We start from the raw sequence: 12,253 nt of genomic DNA on the forward strand, positions 1-12,253 counted from the left end.
ACAGAGCTGTCAGTGGTTAGTTAAACTCTGCCTGGAATCTGGCATTTAAGGCCTGCTCTAAGATTGCTTCCTGTGTAGAGCTGGAGGCCTCAACTTCCTCTGGAATCCTAGCCTAGACTCTGCACTCAGGGTTTTTTTCTTTTCCCCTCCCTTAAAAACATTTTCCAGCTCTTTAGTACAAGAACAGCCACTTACACTGCAAAAAGAAAGAGTTCAGATAATAGCTGCCTTTCAACTGAGACTAACTGCTTACAATTTAAAAAAAGAGACAAAGAGAAGCTGCATTCATTAATTATTTGAAGGGGTTTATTTTTTTAAAAAAAAAAATCTGTTTATCTGCCTTAAAGCTTTACCTCTGCAGTATCTGAGCATCTTCCGTATCAAATCAACAATACGGAAGTCTTTTAGTGGACCTCAGGGAATCTCTAGCACATCTCCATTTTGGGGGTAAAAACTCAGCTTGGGGTAGAAGTGGGATTTTTTTGGGGGGGGGTGTCTGTTTTTTTGAAAGGGCACTCACCACAGAACAGGATTATTGGCACAGTTTTGACCTTTACCATAGAAATATAGCTTTTCTGAATGCGTTTTTAGCAAGTTCTGATTAGACTTCCAGCAGAGAATCCCAAAAGAGGACTGGATCCAGTGAAGATACTTGACCAGACGCTTTTGAAGATCATATACTTTATGTGAAACTACCCATTTCTTGCAAATTTCATGAAAAAAGAAAAATTTCTTTCTGGCAAATGCCTGGGGACAATATGAAAAAAAATATTTCTTACTTTCTCTCATCTCTACCATGGCCCCAATTCAGCAAAACACTTAAGTACATGCTTGGCTTTAAGCACGTGCTTCAGCATTGACTTCACTGCGACTACTCATGTGCTTTAAGTTAAGCACATACTTAAGTACTTTGCTGGATCAGGGCCTTAATATCTGGGCAGTGAGGAGGTGGAAACTTGCATTGCTGTGAATGAATAAACTCCTTAAGTCTCTATGGCTATCAATCACCTTCCCATTGTACTGAATTAGCTCTTAGAAAGCAACAGTGATGCTGTGTTTATGCATCATTTTCAACCTATTGGAGCCACGAAACAGAGGCAGAGCGTGTTCCCTAATATAGAATTACTACTTATTGCAAAGGTTTCAGAGTAGCAGCTGTGTTAGTCTGTATTTGCAAAAAGAAAAAGGAGGACTTGTGGCACCTCAGAGACTAATCAATTTATTTGAGCATAAACTTTTGTGAGCTACAGCTCACTTCATCGGATGCATTCAGTGGAAAATACTGTTTCCACTGAATGCATCCGATGAAGTGAACTGTAGCTCACAAAAGCTTATGCTCAAATAAATTGGTTAGTCTCTGAGGTGCCACAAGTCCTCCTTTTTCTTTTTACTTATTGCAAAGTACTCTCAGGCTGCCACCGCTGGTGACGGCACAATGCCAAGGCATGCTGTTCCGCTTTCTCTTGGTACAATGAAACAATTGCAAATTTCCTTTCAGTGATCTTCAAGGCAGACAGCCTGAAAGCTTGCACCCACTGGTGAATGGTCAGCAACTTACTTAGTGCTAGATCACTTGCTCTTGTGTACTAGATGATCTGGTGATCCTTTGTCCTTAGACTCTGACTCTGTAATGCATACAGAAACCTTCAGCCTGATAATGTCTGGGCAGATGGCAAGGTGTGATTACCACTGGTGCAAATGACCACAAATCCACAGAAGCCAAAGCTCTTTTGCTGGTTTACTCCTAGCAGTGAATCTGGCCCATTGTCTGTGAGGAGGTCAGTGTAGGAGGCTTCCTGGATTTGAAAGACAGGAAGGGTGTCCAGCTCCAAGGTATTGCTACGCCACTGTGGTTTTTAAGCCAAGTTTACCCACTTGCTCAGCTAGCCTAGAGAGTCAGAATGCAGTACACTCCAGCCATGTGCCCTTCCTTCTTCCACCTGACATTCCTCCAATGACAGGGGCAGCAATGGGGATGCAGCATAGTGTCATTCTCCTTATTCTACACTGCCGGGGGACCCCATTTATGCAGGGTTATTTCCTAGGGTCCACTTTTATGGACCCTTTATACTGATAGAACAGCATAAAGGGACTAGAGCAGAAAGGAGATTATAAAGAAATGAGAAACCCAATTTCCGGCCTCAATCTCCTGCACCCTGATTATTGAGGGGCAAGAATGCTGTAAAGAGCACTCTCACTGTTGGGGCTGATGTTTCCAGGAGAACTGAAATAACATAACATAAATAAAAGAAGTGTCCCTAGCCTCTGCTTGCCAGAAGCTGGGACTGGGCAGCAGGGATGGATCACTTGATGATCACCTGTTCTGTTCATTCCCTCTGGAGCACCTGGCACTGGCCGCTGTCAGAAGACAGGATACTGAGCTAGATGGACCATTGTTCTGGCCCAGTATGGCCATTCTTATGTTCTTAAGGACACTGATTTGAGTGTTAGTATGGTCCAGTGAACTTCAACAGAGGAAATCTGAGTCCTATTCCTGGCTCTGATACCGATACTGTGTGACGTTGGACAAGTCCCTTTCACTCTTCTTGCCTGTTTCCCTTCACACCTCTTGTCTGTTTAGATTGAAACCCTTCAAAGCAGGGACTGTCTTTCACTATATGTTTGTACAGGGCCTAGAACAATGGGACCTTGATCTCAGTTGTGGCCTCTAGGTGTTACTGTCATATAAACAATAAAAGGAAGAAATTCTGGCACAGGAGATTTATGGATCAGAGCTCAAATGGCTGAGCAAACATGGCCCGAGCCATTCTGTCTGTCCTATCCTGGAGGTCTGCGAGGGGAAGTGTGCCCTTCACCAGCATGATAAGAACCTGAGCCCACAGAACATCACGAGTGCACTAACTGGTACGCTGACTTTCCACTCATACTGAGGTGGTAACACCATACCCATGCTGACATCCTGTGAGAATGCACAAGGCTCCCCTGTGCCTCTGGGTCCATGGCAGAGGCTACCAGAATTTATCACATTCATCAAAATTATTAGCAGTTTTGTAGATTCCATCCTACCAGGCCAAATGTCTACACAGAACTAAATAAAACATCATGGCCCATCTGCCTCTCCTTCAGTTTTCCATAGTCCTGACCTAGAATGCATATGGTTGCCAACCATCCAGGATTGCCTGGAGTCTCCCAGAATCAGCATTGATCTCCCGGTGACTACTGAAAGCAATCCAGATTTTAATAGGATTTTTTAAGAAAATGACATTATGTCATGTTGGGGGAAAAAAAAAAAAAAGAACTCCCAGAATAGCTTCAGTCAGAGTTGACAACCCTAAGAATGCAGGGGGTTCTTTCCAGTACAGTACCTTACAGTACATCCTGCCCTCTGTAAGTATAGAGTGCCTTGCTTTACTTGTGCACGTGATCTGGCATCTACGGGACCACAAGTACCACCCAGGGTAGGAGAGCAGAGCCCTTTCAAGTCTCCTTCTGCAGCTGAAAAGTGGAAGAATGAGCAAGTCTCTTTATTCAACTACATCTTATTTAAACTGGCACCCATGAAATGCAGCTATAACAAGTATTCTAAAGTAATATCTGGGCGAATTAGAGTTCCTTAGTCTATCCTCAATAAAAACAAATAAAATCTGTTTTCTATGAAAATCTGTCAGAAAATGTCTGGAAATATTGTTTTTTCTCTTTTAAACTATAGGTCATTGGACCCAATTCAGATCTGTTATAAGTGGGCACAACTCCCATTGAAGTCAAAAGGTGTTACTCCAGAGCTGAATTTGCCCAAATGTCACATCCCATTTAAGCATCTACTGTACTTTGAGACACTAGGAGCAGCTAGCAATATTACATTACCAAGACTAAAACTGACATTTAAACAGGGTCTAAGAATTCATCTCCAAAGTTACTTTCACGTGACCACATCTGCAGGCCTTACTGTAAAAACTTGGCCAACTGTTTGTGTTGACTGCAGATACTGAACTTTTGTACCTTTAAAAAAAAAAAAAAAAAAAAAAAAAAAACCAAGCAGCTTTCCTCCTTCCCAAACAGAATAGCTCATTTGGGACTCAAGGCAAAACCAACACATTAGGTCATGTGAACATACAGTTGTTTTAATTTAGCCCATCCCTTGTTTCATCTGACTGTGCTTCTTAAAACACATTCATCAGAAGCAAACTACCTAAATAACGACAGTCAATATTTAGCTTCATAAAATCAAATTAAGGAGGAGATTGCCTTCTGCTCTCCATTGGTTTTACTTCCATCTGCACTCTGCGGTTGCATCTACACTGTGAACAATGGGTGTGATTCCCCTGCTTGTGTACACATCCTCGCACTTGCTCTCACCGAGTTACCATGAGCATAAACCGCAGTGTAGCCGTAGTTGAATGGGTAGCGGCAACGGAGTCACAACTTAACAGTGCTGAGTACAAACCCACCTGAAACCACTGATCCACACTCTCCATCCCTCTCCATTCTCTAGGGATTCTCTGTGCACAGGGATGACAATTTTGCCTTGCTCTTTAGTGATCCATGCAAGGAGAGGGAGGTTCCTTACTTCCTCCCTTCTTCACTGCACCCCCACATTAGGGCCTGGCAGACTCTGCCTATTAGATAAATATTTATCTGTCCAAGGCAGACAAAGGTGCATGACTAGGTGTTAATATTGTGGTAGCTGAGTGGGTAAAGCACTCAACTACAGTTCCGAAAGTCATGAGGTCGCGTCTCGATCAATCTCATGCTGAAAGGCCACCGCCCTCCCGTTCACTCAGCTGTAAAATAGCTACCTGCTCCATCGAGTTAGGACAGTCAAAGGTAGTCAGACGTGATGCTGGCCACATCACCCCTTGTGTACCCTTGGCTCTGAAACTGACATGGCTTAATGGTGTCAGCCTGGTGAACCACTGGCTTGGGGGGGAACTCCGTCCAAGGAAAACCAGAATTTTCTTTTAACGTTTGGATTTGCATGTACCAGACCCAAATGTGCTTGTGGTGACATTTAATGATGGTTTCCCATTAGCAGACAGAGGAAGCAGCATAGCTGGAGGCTGCTGGCAGAGACACCAGTTCTCATGTCAGAAGGAGTGACCTATGACCCTCCCCTTTGAGTGTCCTCAGAAATATTCCAAATTTGTTGTCCCCAAAGATCAGACAAAACTGAAATAGTTCCTAACAAAGACCAGGGATGAAATCCTGGTCCCACTGAAGTCTCTGGCAAACCTCCCACGTACTTCAACACAGTCTGGATTTCACCCAAAAGGCCAAATTCTGCAGTAGCATCTACCACAAGATGTCACTGCACTTGCACAGGGTTTAAGAAGCTGGTCTTGCTACATGCTATTTTACCTCAAATACACACCTGCAAAGCCACAGAGTTGTACATACCACTTCTAAAGGCAGAATTTCTCCCATTCTTTCAATGCACTTTGTCGGAACCAGAAATGCCATGTCAGTTAAGTTTCCTCCCATTGTCAGTATTGTTTTTGAGGGAATATTTGGCATTCAGTGCTGAAAGAAGAAAGCACTGGAAATTGGAATCCCCTTAGTTCCCATTTAATCATAAGTAAAGACTATTTCAGCTGTTGAATATATGACTGAGCCTGCTAGCTGCAGAGTGCCCTGAAATCAAAGGGATTTAAAGATACACAGCAGTTTATAGGAAGTGCTCAGCACTGTGCACACTCAGCCCCAAATGAGTGCCTCTTTATATTTATTGTCTCCAAGCTTTCAAGGGATGGGAAGGGAATCCTGTCTGTCAACAAATTAGCTTCATTGCTCCCCTTTCGCTAGTAATTTTTGGCTTAATGTAAAACAAAAAAATTGCCTGTATTTTCCCCACAAAGCCATCCATCTATATTATGTTAGACCAATTACTGGAATACCTGTACCATGCACTGAACTAAAGAATGCCAACACTAACTCTACCTTACTGGAGGCTTTGCTGCAAATTCACAGTCTGATCCCACAAGTCACTGGGGTTGCCTCTGGGAAAGTGTGACCAGCTTCAACTCCCAAGGAAACCACAGAGCAGAAAACAATCAGCAGCTCACAGAATCAGGCCCTACATGGAGGATCGAGAATGCATTTTCTCTAGGGTAAGGGCCAATCCTGCATCGCTGAAGTCGATGACAGTTTTGCCATTGGTTTTAACTGGAGCAGAATCAAGGTGTAAAAGAGAGCACTAAAAGATGGATTTATAAACAGTGTGGCTAGTTAAGCTTAGGAAAAGCTGCATGTATGCAGCACGATCTTACTATACCATCCTCAAGAGTCTACCAAATTCTGACCACATTTACTCCTATTCAACTCCAAAGAAGGGTCTTTGAAGTCAATGGAGAGGGGGAAAACAAGCTAAGTTTACTTTCAGCTTTAATGTCAAAGTATGAAATATTAACTACTTTGACTTCACATCTTCTGGAGGCAGAGGCGCTCTCTTTCTAAGTTGCCAGGGGGTGCTCGACCCCCGCTTTGCCCCAGGCCCCACCCCACCTCTTTCCTTAAGCCCTCACCTCTTCCCGCCTCACCCCACCCCATTCTGCCCCCTTCCCTGAGCGCGCCCCACTCTCGCTCCTCCTCCAACCCCCAACGCCACCTACACGCCGCTGAACAGCTGATCTGTGGCAGGCAAGAGGTGCTGGGAGGGAGGGGGAGGAAGGGATCAGCAGGGCTGCCGGCAGGTGGGAGGCACTGGGAGGGAGAGGGAGGAGCTGATTGGTGGGGAGGCCGCGGGCGGAAGGTACTGGAGGGAAGGGAAAGGAGCTGATCGGTGGGACTGCCAGTGGGTGGGAGGTGCGGGGGGGGGGGGGGGGGAGGCACTGATCCCGGCACTGCCGGTGGGTGCTAAGCACCCACTATTTTTTTTTCTGTGGGTGCTTCAGTCCTGGAGTACCCATGGAGTCAACGCCTATGTCTGGAGGCATATGTTCAAACTCAGGGATGGTCTAGGTTTACTTGGAAATGAACCAGATGACCTCTCGAGGTCCCTTCCGGCATTACATTTCTATGATTTTATGACTGACCAGCAGGAGGAACTGATGGACAGACGTGCATTAGCAGAGCTCATTGAGGGCCCAGAACTGCAGTTAGTAGTGAGTCCTGCAGCTCAGGATGAAAACATGCAAAGCAATTGACCACACAGAACCCAATTCATGGAAGTGTTGTTGGTCTTTCACTGACACACATGCTAAATTTGCTCGCCATGTTTTAACAATATATCTAAACTACTAAGTTATTTGTGAGTGAGTGGGTTTTATCCACATTTTTTCCCACTCAGTTCGTGTTCCTTCTCTTCATCTCTCAAATCCTGCATTAATACAACATTAAGGTGACAGTTAAAAAAAAAAAACAAAAAAAAGTCAGGAAATGCAAAAGGTGAAGTTCCAACAGCAACATTAACTCAGCCATAGTACAAACGCTGCATGATTTCCGGAATCCATTTTACAGCACAAATCTATTAAGCTATATGTATAACTTAAAAAAAAAAAATAGAAAAAAAATACAAAATAATACATAGGTCCTCTGTAGACAGCTTACTATGGCTTAATTTTTGCATTTAAGCCTTTTTTTCCTGTTAAGATAGACAACAACTGTAGAGCCCAATTCGCCATTATGTTGAATCCCCTAAACTCTATTGAGAGTTGAGGGTTCTTACTACCTTGAATTTAACCCACAAAGATGAATTAATACATTTCCTTCAACATATATTTTGTTAATTTCACCACCAGCTCTGCCCAAAGAGTTTTTAACCAATTTGAACCCCAAAAATTCAGCTGATAGAACTACCAATTGCTGATGGCTTTGCATACTGCACTTGTACATTCCTTGAACAAACCAGGGTGCATTTCAGCCAGCTGTACACTTAGCTAGATGAACACATGTGCAGTGTATATCACATAAAGTGTGCACCTGGAGTCAAATTAATCCACGATGGAACTTCATGGAAGTCTATGGAAGCCCACAAAGGATGGGTCTTCCCATGTAGACTTAATGGCATGTTCTACTGTGCATGCTCAGTTCACAATTTTCAAATGCTCCTAACTATAGTAAATTAAGCCCATTTTGTTCTTGCCAAGCAAAGATATTAGTCTCCAGGGAGTCTCCCATTCCTTTTTGATTTGCAGCTGGGTCCTGGAGGCCAATCACTCACTCAGAATATGGGGATATAATTAGGGAGGAAAGTAGAGCATATTGCAGGCACACGTGAACCTACCTTGAACTGTGGTACATGGATCTAAATTTTCAGACATGATTTTGGTGTGTCTATTTTCAGGTGCCCTACTTAAGATACCTTAAAGGCATCTGAATTTCAGCATGTGATGCCTACTCTCCCTATGAAAAAATCAGGCCTCTTTCCCAGAAACCAAGACACCCAAAATCATTAGTCACTTTTAATAATGTATGTCATGATCTATGTACGTCCCAGTATGTCATGTGAAGGCAAGGAACGACAGCTTCTGTAGTGACAGAGTCACCAGAGAACCCAGGAGCGGTGAGGAAGCCTGTAAAGTAGGCTATGGTGATGGCAGAAAACAACAGCCCAGAAGTGCACTATACTTGTCATGTTATATAAAGCATGGCACACTGCTTGAAGCAGCAGGACAGTGTTTCCAAAACTCCTCAAGAGAGCTCCTGCAGAGACGCAATTAACCAAGCATGACAAGGATCTGACTGATCTGACTTTTCCCAAACAGGACGACACATGCACAGGCAAACACTTTGTGGCCATGGTTGGAACATTATAATTCAGTACATAGAACATGCCTGGCGTATTTGGTACAGCACTGCACATTGCTTAAAGCAGCAGGGGGAGCAGCGTTCCCAAAACCCCTCACCAGAGTTCTGGCCAAGATTCAGTTAAGGCTCTGACCATCATCCTCTCTACACAGCTATCACTAAGAGTGCACGGACATATGTAGTTACTTTGTGTGAATGTTACATGGGAAAATAAAATTTAAACTATGCATCAAGCCAATAAATCTTACAGCTGCTTAAGTTTTCTAGGAATTGTGTCTTGGACAAGGCCTGTGTGGTCCAGAAAGGAAAAGTTTAACATTTCCAAAACATGTCCATATCTTTCATTATCTGCTACCTTTCACTAAACTGTAATTTTCCCTGAGAGTCTTCAAGCACTTCATGATTACAAGTGTTAGGTTTACCCAATTAAGAATAAGAAACAGAAGCATGTGACTTATGTGATCAATTGACCAACACAGCTCAGATTCAGAATACCGAGTATTGACCACATGCAGCAAACTGTTTGCAATCAGTCTGTCGAGATTATGTATACATGTGCCAAATACAAAGCAAATTTGAGGAAATTTCAATCTCTTTGCAGCCATGAATCAAAAAAAAGTTTAAATTTGTCAGGTACTTTATTTCTTGAAAATTAGTCACTCATCTTTCATTACAGCATATCTGTCAGTCGCTGCTGAATTCTGCCTTCAAATCTCATGCATTTTAGGGTACCCATGGTAAGGGTCGCATGTTGGAGTAGGAGTGAATGTGTGCTCTGGGGTTTTCTGACCCATGGGAACTCCAGAGCTCTCAAGATTTCAGTAAGGCAGCTTGCCCAACAGAGTTAATAATGTCCAGTTTGAGAGATACTCCTTCAGCCGATATCCTTAAAATCCTATGACGTGTTGGGGAGATGGTGTCGGCAGGTCACGAGAACAGAAGGATTGAATTGGGGAAAATCTGACTGGGAGAGGCTTGAGGAAGGAAGATGGGAAGTGGAGAAGGAAGGTGCAGGAGCAGAGAGGGGGGTCAGACCAGAACCTCAGATTCTAACATCTGTGAATACTGAGGTTGTTTGAAATCCAGACACAGATCTGAATTTTGCAAATGGCATTTATCTTTATGATGGCCTATGACGGGACGCCTGCCCCACACTGGGCTCTCAGGGGTTAATAGAGCCCTAGGGAGGCTTGCACAGGAGTCAGCCAATCACAGAAGGGCTTATAGGAGCAGCGAACCAGGGCTGGGCAGGCCCATATAAGAAGAGCTGCAGCACAGAACAGCTTCAGTCACTCCCTGGACCTGGAGGAGGACTTACTGCCTTGCAGGCTGAAGGCAGCAAGCACCCTGGACAGAGCAGTGCTGAAGGCAGAGACCCGAGAAGCTAAAGGCAGCTCTTGGCAGGCTGCTGAGATCTGCAGGCTGAGGCAAGGGCAAAGAGAGTGCTGGGGCCATGGGGAAGTGGCCCAGAGAGATTTATGGAGGACTCAAAAGGGGTGACACAAGCAGCAGCCATCTACAGGGTCCCTGGGTTGGGATCTGGAGTAGTGGATGGGCCTGAGTTTCCCCCCCCCCCACATGCACACACTCCCCACTGAGGAAGTGGCTAGACGAAGGGACTGCAATGTTCCCCTGGAAGTGGGGAGTACAGAGCGGCACAGCCAGAGGCCTGTGTCACTGAAGAGGATGCTGTGGTCTTGGGAGTGATGTGTGTCCCAGAGCAGGAGTGACAGTGGTGAGGCACCACCAGAAGAGGGCATACTGGCAAGAAGAACTAATTCCCATGCCAGCAGGAGGCACCAGAGTGGTGAGTTGCACCCTGTCACATGGCCCAAAACCAAACCCCTGCATCCAAACACTGAGTTTTGGGGAGCTCAAAATCCAGACCCAATTTTTATGGCTTCATCCCCTTTTTAGTCAAAAGATTTGGATAAATTTCAGTGAAGCATCCACATTTTCATGGGCTTAACTGAACCAAATCAAACCTTCCAACCCTTTGAGGTTGGCTCTTTGCTATTAGTAAATGCTGACAGGTCAGATATTTAATTTAAATGATTCCATAAACATAAGAAGAGGATTGTCTGCAGTAAAATCTTTGTCCTTTGCTTCCCAGTCATGCTCCAGTAACTGGAAACTTAAGACACATTTCCTTGCACTTTCAGGAACAAACATGTTATGATTGCTAATTACACAGTTAGTGGCACTTTAAGTTCTTATTAAATCTCACAAATATACCTCCACACAAAGCCACAAACACCACATGAACGCTTTGGAAACATACCCACAATAAACACACATATACCCTAAAGTATACAATAAATGACACCACACAGCAAGACACCCTAGGCTAAACTCAGCTCAGGGGCTGCACCAGCTTCAATCCAGGCAGGGCTGCAAGGTGCAGTCATGGGGAGGATTCAGTGACACCAAGTAGTAATAAACTCTCCTCTGCTGGGTCCCAACAGGCCAAAAGGTGTCACGTGGGCTCTTCCATAAGCAAACCATTTTATGGGGAATATTAAGTTAGGAAACAATATGATCTGGGTTCCACCAATTATAAAGACACGCACATCAATCAAACTCTGTTCTGTACATATCTGAATTTATATCCTCTATTGTATTGCTGCAAGCGCATATGGTTCTTGCATTGTACATACAAATCTATGGACATGACTAAGCAGTTTCTTGGTTTCTACTAAGTACCAAAAACTAGTCCTGCCAATTTCTTAATATTTAAATTTCTCTGACTTAATATAAACTTTGTTCCAAGCACTACATAGTCTCCTTAAAATATATATGTAGCAAGTAGTCAACACAATGCCAGCTGGCAAATTAAACAATCATTAAAATAGACTCCTACTGAATTTAAAAGAGCTTTTTCTTTTCCATCTTTATTCCTCTGCATACAGATGTAGTATTTTGGGAATATTTTCCAGTCCCATTTAAACAAAAGGCAAAAGAATTGCCCTTGGCAGTTAATGAGTTTTTCCCCTTAGTGGTCTCCTGCTGCTCCTGGAATTTGTTCCACTGCTATTTGGGTTGTAATGGTGCTAAGATGCCTTCAAATATATAGACATATAGGAAGAGGGCATTTGGCTCAGGTAGAATTCTTAATTCAGAAAGCAGTAGGAGGATTTACTCAAGCGTCGTCATGTTACTGATGTGTGATCAGTAACTTGGTTCAGAAAATGATCAATAGCACGTTCCATCCAAGAATCTCAAAGCACAAACGTTAATGACAATCTCCACAGCCCCTCATGTGATAGGTCAGTATTACCTTCATTTTACAAATGGGCAAACTGAGGCACAGAAAGATTAAGGAAGCTGCCTTAGGACTCACAAGAAGTCTGTAGCAGAACTAGGAATAAAAGGCACAGCAGTGATCTCAGTGCCCTGCTTTAAGCACAACACTACTTTCTGCCCAGAAGCTGATAAAGTTTAGATAAGCATTTCACGGCTATCTGAACTTCATGACCCAGCAACATTGCAGCCCAGCCTTGTTGACTGCAATGAAAGCAGAATCCGACCTTTGGGTTGGAAACTTTAGTAG

General features: G+C 43.8%; 1 protein-coding gene across 9 annotated transcripts in view; it reads right to left on the bottom strand.

Annotated features, from left to right (window-relative positions):
- Nucleotides 1-12,253, bottom strand: part of CALD1 (caldesmon 1) — a 239,789-nt gene that overhangs the window by 115,511 nt on the left and 112,025 nt on the right. The gene's annotated exons all lie outside the window — the stretch shown is intronic.

Source organism: Natator depressus, chromosome 1 (assembly GCF_965152275.1).
Source record: "Natator depressus isolate rNatDep1 chromosome 1, rNatDep2.hap1, whole genome shotgun sequence".
NCBI classification, from domain to species: domain Eukaryota; kingdom Metazoa; phylum Chordata; order Testudines; family Cheloniidae; genus Natator; species Natator depressus.